This window comes from Panthera pardus, unplaced genomic scaffold (genome assembly GCF_024362965.1).
Source record: "Panthera pardus isolate Hobbes unplaced genomic scaffold, ASM2436296v1 HiC_scaffold_11, whole genome shotgun sequence".
Taxonomy (NCBI): Eukaryota; Metazoa; Chordata; class Mammalia; order Carnivora; family Felidae; genus Panthera; species Panthera pardus.
The window spans coordinates 10611601-10625372 of NW_026526666.1; the positions used below are offsets into that span (position 1 = coordinate 10611601).

A 13772-nucleotide genomic window follows, 5' to 3' on the forward strand; every position below is an offset into this window, starting at 1 on the left:
GCATCCTGGCTCTACCATTTGTTAGCTATGTGAGCACAGCAAGTTATTTAACTAATCTGTGCCTCAGTTTTCCTATCTGTAAAGTGGGGATGATAATAATAATCACCTCATAAGATTGTTGTGTTGTTTTCTGCCCTGCTTATTTCTGGTAAACTATTTGAGGCAACTTAAAATATAAGCACATACACTAATGGGAAATTAAAAAAAAAAAATTTACAACACAAAGGTAAATGATTTTAATACTTGAAGAATTCATACACATTAGTGAACCACTAATTTCACCTAGATTAGAAAGACAGGAGATAAACACAAAAGTTTATAGGAGAAAATAGCTTAACATGGAAAAATGCCCAACAAAGACGTAAGAATTTAAATAGCCACCAAAAACAACCTATTAAAAATGTCAGATTAGCAGATAAGAGGGCAATGAAACAGATGCTCTCATATGTTACAGTTAGAAACATGGCAAATTAGGGGCATCTGGGTGACTTGTGTGGCTCACTCGGTTGAATGACTGACTCTTGATATCGGCTCAGGACATGATCTCACAGTCATGGGACTGGACCCATGTCGGGCTGATCATGGAGATTGCTTGGGATTCTCTCTCTCTCCTTCTGCCCTTAGCCCACTTGCATGCATGTGTGCACACTTTCTCTCCATCAAAATAAATAAGTAAAATTGAAAGAAAAAGAAACATGGCAAATTAAAATTAGTTCAGAGGTTAAATAACCATTAAAACTGGAGGAAAAACTATAGGGAGGAAGCTAATTTTGTCACCAACTCAAAATCAGATGGAGCGTTCACTTAAGCAACAAAGAGAATCCTGAACTTCCTAGCAGCCACTGCAAAAATAAGAACACAGCTAAGAGAACTCACCACCGGCACCTCCAGGAGAGAGAAATTGTGTTCACTAGGCCCAAAAGGAAACATGTGAGTTCTAACACAGGGACATGACTCACAGAATTAGACAAGGTCTCAACAGTGATATAACATGTGCCTCAGCTGTAATAAAGCTTATCTAAAGCACCACACACAACTCCCCTCTGCTCTGGCCAAGAATGTGCCCCTACCCAGCCACTCCCCACCGAAGAATGGATTCCCTGACAAGGGAATGTGGCAGCAAGGGGGGGCCGGCAGGAGAAGTGGCCTCTCTCTCCTACCTGCCTGGCTGAGCTGCAGGCCCCTCCAGGCTCACTGGCCTCAGTAAAGGGAGGTCTATAGTGGAGCTTGGCACCAGGGGAGATGCTGTGGCCAAATCACCCACCTCCCCCGGCTCAGTTCTGAGTGGCTCCCTGGGCTGACGATGAGGGCGGTGTGGAGGGGAAGGAACCAGCTCTAAATGTGTGGAATAAAGGAAGTAGAGGCTCAGAGTGGCCCAAGGAAGGAAAACAATCACCTGAACGTGACATGGTCAAAGTAGCTCCTTGCCCTCTTAGCCTCCCTGTGCCTCGGTTTCCTCTTCTCTAAAATAGGGAAAATATTCACCTCATGGGTTAATGTGAGGATTAAAAGAGTTCGACATGTAAAGTGCTTGGAGCAATGCCTGGCACACAGTAAATGTTAGCTGCTATTATCATTATTATGGTTATTACCCTCAACATGCTTCTGTGTATGTCCTAGACCTAAGCAACATGTCTCCTGGAGGACCGCACAGTGCGGGCGATAGGAGAACCGTGTGAACCTTTTAATCGCTGTATAGCTCTCAGCCTAGAGCCAAACAATGGGACCAAGTACTGGTCCATGATGTGCCAGAGGAGGCCTGAGCCTGGGGACTAGTCCCAGCCCTGCCACTAACTGGTGCCCTTGTGCAAGGGCCTTGGGCAAACCCTGGCTCCAATGTGGGCCTCGGTTCACTCACCTGTCAAATGTAGGGACGGGACTAAATATTTCCTAAATTTGATATCAGAACCACTTCAGGACATCGTAAAATGCAGATTCCCGGGCTCTACCAACTGAATCCAAGTCTCTAGAAATGGAGAATGAGAATCTGAATTTCAATAAGTTCTTTGGAGGATCTTTTTTTTTAATTTTTTTTCAAGTTTATTTACTTATTCTGAGAGAGAGAGAGAGGGAGAAAGAGAATCCCAAGCAGGCTCTGCACCATCAGCTCAGAGCCCCACATGGGTCTCAAACCCACAAACAGATCATGACCTGAGCCGAAACCAAGAGTCAGACGCTCAACTCACTGAGCCCCCGAGGCGCCCCTCTTTGGAGGATCTTGAGGTTCAGTCAGATTTGAAAGCCTCTGACTAGCTGAGCTCTAAGGCCCCTCAGACATTCATGTGCTAATAGTAATTACAGACTCTCCCGGAGCAGGATGGGGCCGGTGAGAGAGCTCCACAAGAGTCAAGCTAGTGCCCTTGAGGCTCTTCCAGGGTTTAACCGGCTCTAGCAGCAAGAAGTTTTACTTTCTGCCTAATCAAACACTCCATCTCAGCATTCTACCTCCCACTCTGTGGGGTTCACTCTCACGATTATAGGAAAGTTCTGGTTGGTGTCTTTGAGCACAACGCCTCATGAACTTGAGGGCTACTTGAAGTCAGCCTGGTCCTGCCAATACCACTGGTGAGATGGCTCTTGACTCTGGCCCTCCCTTTCCATTCCCATCGCTACTGCCCTCGGTCAGCTTGTTAAAACCTCTTGTTTGGACCATGTAACAGTTTCTTAGCTCTCCTTTCTTCAATCTTTTCTTCACAGTATCAGCAGTTATTTCCTAACCCCAACTTTGATTGCATTATGTCTCTAGCACACAACCGTCCACATCTCCAACCACAACCTAACACCTCAGGCTGTCTCAAGGCCTTTCAGAGCCGAAACCAACAGACATTTTTGCTTTCATAGCTTATTACATTTCTCTTCTATAACCTCCTCTGGCCAAGAGCCACCTTGGGCTACAGTTAACTCCTTAAAATTTTCTTGATAGGGGTTTCCCAAACTTGTATACCGTGGAACTCTCTCTCTGTACCCCTGCTTATTTTTCAAGGCAAAAGACCCATAACAGCTCATGGACAGTAAGTGATTCATGGTCCTCCATTTGAGAGACACTCTCTATGCTTTTCCATCTGCTTGTCAATGACTTGACTCTCTAGTCTAGAATCTGCTCAGGTCTTGAACTCCAACTCAGAACAACCATCTAATGTTGTCATGCCAGTTATCTCTCCACCTGACCGTTTTTGAATACTGTCAGGTTCTACAGAGGCAGGGAAACCAGAACACTAGTCTGTCCCCACCCTTATTCCTTCTTTGCCTTCCTTCCTGAGATGATACCACATTTCCCCCCAAAAGTTGAATTGCTCGACGTCTGTCTTGATTTACTTAAATGAGCATATTTGACCATTCAACCATCTTTGTTTTCCCAACTTCCAAATAAACAGCCTCCGCTTCTCATTAGCAACCCAAGCAGGTAAATATCTACCTCTCCTGGGGCCACTCCCTTTCCTGCATCTCTGGCAGACATTGTTGATTGATCACAGCACTTGGTCCTAAGCCCCAGGTGTGATGGTGTAGATTCAGAATCCCTCTCCAACGCAATTCCCCAGGCAGATATCATCCATCAATCAGAGTTGGCATGCCAGTTGAGACAGTCCTACTTACCATCAATGACCTAGCTGATTAAATAGGGTGTTTACTAGAAAAGCTCTGTTGAGTTTCAATTTCAAGTCCCTCATGGAACCTCAAACTAGAGTAGTCTCTAGTTACACTCCATCTACTCTAAGCCTTTCAGGCTAGAGGATCTGTGTTGTGGGTGAGGATCTATTAGGAGTCTAATTTGGCCTAAGACTTGGAATAAGATTGCCAAGGTCAGAAAGCCTTCCACTGAAGAATTGTCCTGAAGCATTGTCCACCTCCCATTTCTTTCTCTTGCCAAACCCCACAGAGGTGTCTGGTGAGCTGGCTGGTCTCTAGACATAAAGAAGGGCACCAGAGAGGCTAGGCTACAAGACAAAGGACAAACTACCCCTAGAAAAACAACTCTCTGGGGCAGACAGCAATTGGAGATGCCCTCCATGTCCCAGAGCGGCAGAAAGGGTTTCATCTTGGCCTCAGCTGATGCAACCATCAGCAATGGAACCATGTACAGTGGAAAGACTGGTATCTTCGGTCAGATAACAGGCCGCTCCAGTTTCTCCTCTCTCGTCCCCCGCCCTCCTTCTCTGCCAAGCTGATCACATTTCTTTGGTGATTTTCATGCTTAGTCAGAGGGGACAAGTGTGAATTCCATAGGGACCTTGTCTGTATAAAGCACTCTGTGCGAATATTATTCTCTGTATCTTCCTTCCTTCCTTCCTTCCTTCCTGCCATAAGCATTTATGAAACACCTACTATGTGCTATGTGGTGAGCACTGCTACAGAAAAGAAAGCACTTGAACTCTGACTGGAGCCACCAGGAGAGTCTGTACATTAAACAAAGATAATGCCACTGCTCCAATCAGCAGAAAAATGCATTTCAAGTTGTTTCCTCTCTTCTTTAGACCTCCAAAGAGCTGTAACTGTGTGGGAGAAAATTGAGAGCCTGGAAGCTAAAAAGCAGGAATTCCAAGGAATGCTACAAAATCATGAAGAGCTCCCAGAGGGTGAACACAAGCCAGTTCTCAAACCCAGGATGCTATAGAGAGATCAGTGGAACACTTCCTAGAGCCTTTAATTATTGCCAGGTACTGTTTTAATTGTTATAATACATATCAATTCCCTAAATCCCTAAAGTAGCTGTATGAATCAAATACTCTTAGGGGCGCCTGAGTGGCTGAGTCGGTTTAATGCCTGACTTAAGCTCAGGTCATGATCTTGTAGTTCGTGGGTTTGAGCCCCGCATCAGGCTCTGTGCTGATAGCTCAGAGCCTGGATCCTGCTTCAGATTCTGTGTCTCCCTCTCTCTCTGCCCCTTACCTGCTCTCTCTCTCTCTCTCTCAAAAATAAATAAACATCTTTTAAAAGGTTAAAAAAAATACTCTTACTATCATCACTTAAAAGATGAGAAATGGAGGGACAAAGAGGTTACTGTCTTGCCCAAGGCCAACAGCTAAAAAGTGGGGGATCTAGGATTTAAATCTATGTAGTCTCCTTGCAGAGTCCTAAGCTACCTGAAATATGTACATTTAAATAAACAACCGAGTGCTAATTCATGGGTTGGAGTCAGGTAGAGTGGACATCTGGATGAGCTTTTTACCCCCCAGACTGTCTAGCAGTTAAAGACAGCAAGGTTTTGATAGCTGGGAGCACGGGGTACCTACATCCCTCCCCCATACTTTTGAGGAAGGCTTCTTAAAGGCTGGCCCCACCCCCAGACCCGCTCACATCCCAAGTCCATCTGACGGACAGCAAACTGGAGCCCTGGCGCCTGACCCAGAGTACAGCTCTCATGTTCTTGAGTGCCGGACATGAAGACAGGTCTGCATGGGTCCCTTTATGTACTAGCAAACTCTACGGCTGACTGAAAAACCACACAATGTCATTAGCACCGAGTACAACCGTATCTCTGGTCCCAGAAGCCTGAAGCTCTGACTTCTACACTGGACTCTACCACGTACTGTCCCTGGATTAGGTTTTTTTCATCCGCAAATATTTATTCATTCAGGGGCGCCTGAGTGGCTCAGTTGGTTAAGCGTCTGACTTTGGCTCAGGTCACGATCTCACAGTTTGTGGGTTCAAGCCCCGCATCGGGCTCTGTGCTGACAGCTTGGAGTCCGGAGCCTGCTTCAGATTCTGTCTCCCTCTCTCTCTGCCCCTCCCCTGCTCACACTCTGTCTCTCTCTCAGAAATAAACAAACATTAAAAAAATTAAAAATATATATTTATTCATTCAGTAAACAATTTTGAACACCTCCAGCGTGCCAAGAACCTAGCACTAAGCCCTGAAACCACCACATTGAATTCAGTAGTTGCCCCCAGGGAACTTGAGATTTGCTGGGAGAGACAGACCAGGAAGGGGATCTTCATGATGCACTGTGTCCTCTCAGGGCTCCTGAGAGCAAGGGAGGGCCCCACCCTGTCCCTCCTCCCGGGGAATTTGTGAGCAGCAAATGAGATCACACAAGAAAAAGTGCTTTGTAAATAGGAGAGGGCGAGAATGAGGTGTGTGGGGGAGCAGAGGGAGAGGATTTAAACCCAGGTACTATCTACCATGTCTGCAGATCTTGGGCAGGCTGCCGGCCAATCCAAGCGCCTCGTCTGGGGCTGTGAGCCTGGGCAAGGCCTCCTGGATGTAAGAAGACGCAGCCTGAAGCTCTGGGCTCGTTGTCCCAGCAGGCCAAGCCCAAACCTTGCTGCCCTGGCCAAGCTGCTCCGGGATCCGTCCCGGCCGGAGCCTAAACCTATGTATGTTCCTTTGCTTGGAGCCAGGAGCTTTTGCAGCCCCCTGCGCCCCCTGACCTCTTCAGGGTCCTAGCTTGAACAGTGACAAAGGCCAGATCTTCCCTGTATCGTGCAGCTAGAGAAGCCTGATTTCCGTGAATCCCCCTTATATAAAGATATCGCCGGAGGTGCTGCCAGCAGCCGTACTGCCGTTCGCTGTACTGAAGCGCCCCCTGGAGGCCAGTTCTGGTTCAAACGAATGTGTAGGTGTTTCACAATCTGCCTCAGCAGGATAAAGGGAAAAAAAGATGCTCAAAGGATTAAAAGGCAAGAAATGGCAGCGGACCCTGGAGAGGACCCCATCAGTCCCTTTACCAGCCTCCCATGGTTTACTGATGAGACAGTCAAGGGCTGAGATGTCTTGGCTTGTCACTAGGAGGGGATTTCCTCTGTGGCCAGGGACCCGTGTGACGCCGCTGTTCCTGACATATTCTCAAATCTGGATCTCAAGAGCAAACATGCAAGAAACCCCTCCAGTTTTCCCTGCAGCCCAGCCCCCAACCCATTTGATCCTCTTCTCCTATCCCAAACCTCAGACTCTCTGGCTAGCTTGGGAAAGGGGATTTTCGGTGGATAAAGCCTCCTTCTGGGGAGAGTTTGCTGATTCTCCTTACATTTCTGAAATGAGCTGCCCTACACCAAGCAAGGGCACACATTTCATTGTGAGCCATTTATTCAGTCATAGCTGGGGTGCCTGGGTGACTCAGCCAGTTAAGCCTCTGACTTTGGCTCAGGTCATGAACCATGATCTCATGGTTCATGGGTTTGAGCCCTATGTCGGGATCTCTGCTATCAGCACAGAGTCCACTTCAGATCCTCTGTCCTCCTCTCCCTCTGCGCCAACCCCCCCCCCCCCCCCGCCTTGGCTAATGCTCTCTCTCTCTCAAAAATAAACATTAAAAAAAATACTTATTCAGTAGTAGCTGGATGAGTCTATAAAGACATCAATAATAAACCAATAGTTCAAAATCAGCATGGAGTTATTTTTGCCTGAAGAAAATCCAAGCCAGATGGTAGCAGAGTATCAGGAAAAGTAAGCCAAGCTCCCAAACTGAGCAAGGAGTTTTTTGTTTTTTTTTAAATCCTCTTACTTTAGGTTTTTCTGCTCAATCCTTTGCCAGACCAGTAACTTAGCTTCCTACCAACTGGGTTTGTTGAATTCTTGAGTATCACTGGAAAACAAGATACATAAAGTTTTCAAGCTCTCATTGTCGACAAAGCCACAGTTCATGCTACTGGGGGCAGCAGCTGCGTGCAGTATCCAGGGAGGGCCCTCAGAGGACAACAAGTCTTTGCCTACAAGCTGTTGCTGGGCCCTCTTCAGACCAAAGACCATTCAAACAAGGGGCACCCTTTAGAGTCAACCCTGAGGAGCCTTCGGTAAACTAGAATGGTGTTTGAATCTATTAAAAAAGCTACATCTGTCCCTCATGGAACAAGTGCAGTCCACTGTGGCCAAAGGGCTCAGAAGAAGCCATACTCCAAAATAAGTCAGACTGACTGAAACTGAAGTGTTTGCTTCTCCACAGTAGAAACGATTCCACTTGGTGCTCACAACAGTCTTGATGTGAGATCTTGAGGTGAGTATTATTATCACTGCTGTCTTGCAGAGAAGGAAGCGGAGACCTAAAGAAATTGAGTGATTTTCCTGTAAGCAAAGTAGCCAAGATTTGAACCAAGGGTTCTGCTTCTAGTTTTCCCAATGGCATCATCTACCTTGGCATGAGGCCAACATATTAAGTAGCGAAGAGAATATTCTGAAAAGCAATTCAGTTTGCCACAGATTGTTGGGAGAGAATTCTTACATAATCATTAGAATTACGTTACAGGGTGGAATCTGTGACCCGAGGAAGACCCTGATTGAGGAATAATGTTCATTGGAGATCAGTTCACACAATATACTTTCTGGGAGGCTCAAAACTTCTCGATTAAACAAAAAGATTTCTCATTTGTTTCCCACTTCCTTCATTTAAACCACACGGGCACTTTGTCCCCTATAAAGTCCCATGCAAGTGTTTGTGATTATTATTCTTCAGATAAAGTAAGTTCCCTCTTGGAAGAGTTAAGAAGAACCACTAACAATTGGAAGAAACAAATACACAATGGGGACAGTGGTGAGGGTGGGTTTATGCACCTGGAAAAACTACAGTAAAACTCAAGAGCTGGAAGGGGCCTCTTCACTTGATCTTAGCCAAAAGGCCGGGGCCTCTTGAGAGCACCTGGTAACAGTCCAAATTCTGTTTTGGTGGATGACATTAAGACCCAGCAGTCAAGTGACTTCCCAAGATCATGTGATCAGCGAGTGGCAGAGGCAGTCAGAATCCCGGTCCAATGGACTCCTGGCTCAGGGCACTTTTCACTTGATCATCGTTTGAGGAGACTGTGTCTGGTTTCTAAATAAAATCCAGCTAGCAATCCACATCTCCAGGGCTACCCCTGACATGACTCTTTGAGGAAACTGTTGTGCTGTTCTGGATAGGGAAAGGAAGGAAGGGAAAATGGAGCTCTCCATCCCAAGTCCCCATAACAATAGCTAACAGCCGCCAAAACTTACTGAGTGCAGTGCTGGGCACTGTGCTTAGTACTTTATATGTGTTAACTCATCTAATCCTCTCAACAATGGTATCAGGTAGGCGTGATTATTTCTACTTTACAGATAAGGAGAAACTGGTTTCACAAACAACCTAAGGAACTCACTTAAGCTCCCACAAGTGGTCAGAGTGGTAGGGATTGGAGGATTGTAGTCCAACTCTGTTCTACATCAAAGCCAGTGCTCCTAACCACTGACTTCTAAAACCATATGGTAAATGCAGGAGCGCCCAGGGAAACTCAAACTAAATTTTGGCTGACCACAGGGAATCCTCATGCCCTGGCCAGCTGTCCCAGCAGAAAACTGCAGCCCCTGCCTAGCTAAAAGAGGGGATTTCCCCCACAGTGGCAGCTTCCAGACTTCAGTTTCTAGCTTCTTCTGCCCAGACTCTCTCACTGGGAGTGGGGGAAGGGTAAAACCAGAAATAAGGGAGGAAGCATTCAGAACTGGAGGTTTTAGTAGAGACAGAAAGAAAACAGACAGGTTTGTTTTCTAAAGCAAAGGTATCCTAAAGCCACACCCTGCCTTCAAGGGCTACACAAGAAATTCTCCCGCCACCCTCAGGAACCATTTCAATAGGTCTTGGCATCCACTAAAACTTAGAGGACACAAAAAAGGACTTCAGGGCAAAATGAATCAGTCCTCTTTCAATTGGAATTTCCCTTTATAAAAAATCCCTTCCCCGGAGGGAAGAAAGTAATGTGCCCAGCCAGCTCCTAGGGTCTTCTCTAAATTAAGGCTGCCCAAAGGAAGAAACACTGAGACTTTCCACAAGGGAAGATCAAGAGGTGCTTTTCAAACTTCTTACCTCGCTGGGTATTAGTCTTTCAAGCTCAAGGGACCTTTAGGAAATAGCACACATTTGGCAGGTGAGACAGGCAACTAAGGTCTAGACAAGCTGTGAGAAAAAACTGGTGCTTAGGAGGAGTGGGGTCCAGGAGGCAAAAGTCCTGCCAGCACGATGCATTGCTTTTTCTCCGGGTCTGCTGTTTATTGTTATTTTGCGCTTCTCCAAAATTCTCAGCACTGCACACTTGAATCTTAACCTTGAAGTTCCTTTCCAGTGAAAGCATACATGCATGGTCCCTGAGCCACCCTCAGGTTCCATGTATAAAGAACAGGGTCCCAGAAGCAACAGTAATTCACTGTTTGACAATTGTACTGCCTCTCTACACGGTTTCTGGCATAGAACATACACTCGTGCACTTGTCTCTGGAGCTTGCCCAAAAGAATAAATAATTCGCGCTAGCCTCAATCACTGCTAACCTTAACCTCAAGCCTATTGTTTCTGAGATGGAGGAATTCGCACTGGTTTTGATGGAGCATTTAAAAGGGACATGGAATTAAACTACTTGAGCTGGCAAAGAACTCAAGAGCAGCTGGTCATCCCACACACGGGATTCTACTTATTGATTTAAAAACCTGGTTTCTTGTGAGAGAAGAATAAAATAGGAGCTTAAAGGCACTTACTCTTGAATGCTTCAAATACCTGCCTCTTTGTTCCCAGATGCACTCTACTTGCACTTACGCTGTAAACACACGTCCGTTTCCAGCATTCTGGCAAGCACTGTTCGGAGCTGCAGTCGCCTTTTGTTTGAATTTCGGTGAGGCTAGTGATGTGTGCACGTTGCATTGCGTCAGAACTACAAGCACGCCAACCAGTGTTCCTCGGTTTCATTTCCAGTTTCTCTACAGGGCTTTTCAGTATATAAAGCACCAACTGGGGTCAGAGGACAATGTGGTCCAGTATAAAGAACATGGGCTCTTGGGAAGCCTGGGTGGCTCACTTGGTTAAGTGTCCAACTTTGGTTCAGGTCATGATGTCACAGTTCATAGATTTGAGCCCTGCGTCGGGTTCTGTGCTGACAGCTCAGAGCCTGGAGCCTACTTCGGATTCTGTGTCTCCCTCTCTCTCTGCTCCTCGCCTGCTCTCTCTCTCTCAAAAATAAACATTAAAAAAACAAAAAATCTGGGCTCTGGAGTACGTGACCACAGGCAAATCACATAGCCTGAGTTACAACAAAATTCTGCCGACCTGCTTGGGTTACTGAAGACTATTAGTTTGCTCAGGCTGGCATAGGGTACCCCACACTTGGTGGCTGAAACAACAGTTGATTTTTTTCACAGTTCTAGGGGCTAGAAGTTCAAGATCAGTGTGTCAGCAGCTTTGATTTCTTCTGAGTTCTCTCTTGTTGGCCTGTGAACGGCTGCCTTCTTGCTACGTCCTCACATGGTCTTTCCTCGGTGAACATGCATGTCTGGTGATTACATTTTTTCCCTCTTATTTTCCTTTAATGTTTACTTATTTTTGATGGGGGGATGCAGAGAGAGAGGGAGAGAATCCCAAGCAGGCTCCATGCTGTCAGCACAAACCATGAGATCATGATCTCAGCCAAAATCAATAGCCGGACACTTAACCAACTCAGGCGCCCCTACATTTCTTCTTAGAAGGACACCAGTCGTACTGGATTAGCACCGACCCTAAAGGTCTCATCTTAACCTCATTACCTCTTTAAGAGATTGTCCAGTCATATTCTGAGGTACTAGAGATGAGGGCTGCAACATATGAATTTGGGGGACACACAGTTCAGCCTCTAACAAAGACTAAATGACAAAGGTGATAAAAGCTCACATTTTCCCTGTCTTTGGCATAAGGAAAAAATGTGTGCTTTGGAATCATGTAGTGTTAATTTCAGCTCCTGGTTCTGTTGCTTGCTAATTAGATAAATTTGGACAAGTTGCTTGTTGGACAAGTTGTAAAATGGGAGTCAGAATATCTCCCTCAAAGGGACAGTTGTGAAGATCAAGGGCCAAAGCACTTAACAGTATCTGGAAAGGGTAGCAGAATGCATTTGCTATTATTGCATTATTTCCTGCTGGCAATAATTGTGATCAATGCTTCCTATTTGCCTCTTTTTGTCGAAGAGCAACTAGTCTTGGTGATGGTCGGTGAACTAAATAAAGTGAGAACCTTCTGTCCTGGGGATTTCAAGAAATATTTCTTGGTTGGCTGAACACCTCCAATAGCAGCTGAAACTTCCCCAGTGGAGCCTTACCGAAGGCAATCACAGCAGCGATTACCCAAGTCCACATCAGATCCCCTGTGTCGGACCATGTCCCTCCCAGCATGATGTACTTCCTCTTCCCTTAGCCTTATGATGACCCATGCACTTCCTTTTCCCCTTAACCTATCTTGTGACAGTTTCCCTTATAACAAAAGTCACAAGCAGCCCAGCCGGAGTGCATTGGCCAGAAAGACAGCAGGACTGGAAAACAAGCAGGATGCTACCAAAAACTCCACCATGCAGGGTGCCTGGGTGGCTCAGTTGGTTAAGCATCCTGACTTTGGCTCAGGTCATGATCTCACTGTTCGTTGAGTTCGAGCCCCACGTCGGGCTTTGTGCTGACAGCTCAGAGCCTGGAGCCTGCTTCAGATTCCATGGTCTCCCTCTCTCTCTCTGCCCCTCCCCTGCTTGCGCTGCCTCTCAAAAATAAACATTAAAAAAAAAAAATTAAAAAGCAAAACAAACAAAACACTCCATCATGCAAGCAAGCAGCTTTAGGGCAGGGGTTGCTGGCTGAGCTGAAAAGGTGTTTTAAATCGCTGCTTCCAGTCAGGAAGGCCTCAAGGGACAGAAGCCCAGTCCTCAGTTTCAAACTAGTAAGAATAAAAGGAATCTCCAGAAATGAGGGAGACCAATCCCCATCATGACTCATAACCATGTCATTACGTGGTTACAGCACTGTTCCTGTAAAAGTGGTCTGCAGATCAGTGCCTATCCATAAACTATTTGCTACTGGTCCATGACAAAGCACAGAAATCAAGAGTAACATTTAGAAACTTTAACAGCAGTTTGACAGAGTGATTTTATGTCCGTTAAATCTGTAATTTAATAAAATTATTAATAAAATTAATAAAATAATATAATAAAAATTTTATGGTTGTCTTTTGTCTTGTTTCGTTTTTCTAGAAATTCATTCTTACTGTACTTTACACAAGTGTTGGTCCATGGCCACTAGCCCAGCAGCACAGGCAGCTTAAGCACTGGGTTAGAAGCTTCTAAACAGCCGAGTGTGAACAAGTCTCTTGCATAACTCAGCAGGATGCGGCTACTTGGGCTCCAGTACATCCCCTTCCAAAACAAAAAATACTGAAGAAACTATAGCATTTTCCTTCATTCCACCTTGTCAGAGAAGAAATTGAGTGTTTTCTTAATCAGGAATATTGTAAAAATCAGCTTCCAGTATACATCCCAGTCCAAACTTCACCATATTGGAAATTATCGATGTCCAGAGGGCTTTGTATTCAAATAGTTCTGAAGACTACAGACACAACAGTATCTGTCCCGAGCTAGAAGGTATCAGTGGGGCAAATGCTGAATGTGTATCAGAAAATCTGGATTCAAGTCCTGGCTTTACTGCCCAAAAGCGTTTTGACGTGTGTAAGTGATCATCTCAAGCCAATTTCCTTAACTACAAAAAAATGGCGATTAAAATGATCTATCCAACCTACATTTTAGAGAAGCTTTGTGAGATTTGAACAGATGATGTCGGTGGAGCATGCCCCATAAAGTGCAGCAGAAGTGCACGATGGGTCCAGCCCTCAAGGAATAAATGAGGGGCTTCTGACAGTCTCAAAAGAAATAGCCCCTAACACAGTACAGTGAGGAAGCTGACCAGAAAACAGAGCTTCTTCAAGTATTTTGCTAATTTTGAATTCGAAAATGCTGCCTTCAAATCCTTCCTTGTGTAGGAACCATTCTTATCTTTTAATGAACTATGAAGTGTGTTTCCATTCTGCCAGGCATCGCTAGATGCCAGGGTGTACAAC

General features: G+C 45.6%; 1 long non-coding RNA gene across 2 annotated transcripts; it reads right to left on the reverse strand.

The window, feature by feature from the left end:
* Window positions 1–418: 418 nt before the first annotated feature.
* On the reverse strand, window positions 419–10846 carry LOC109272076 (uncharacterized). 2 transcript variants are annotated; one of them, XR_008418076.1, is made up of 3 exons: window positions 10412–10846; window positions 7443–7523; window positions 419–1966 (listed from the first exon to the last, which is right to left on the reverse strand). It is a non-coding gene; the product is annotated as an uncharacterized LOC109272076 (long non-coding RNA). The 2 variants fall into 2 exon arrangements; XR_002082258.2 differs by having other exon boundaries at window positions 7443–7977.
* Between the last annotated feature and the right edge of the window lie 2926 nt (window positions 10847–13772).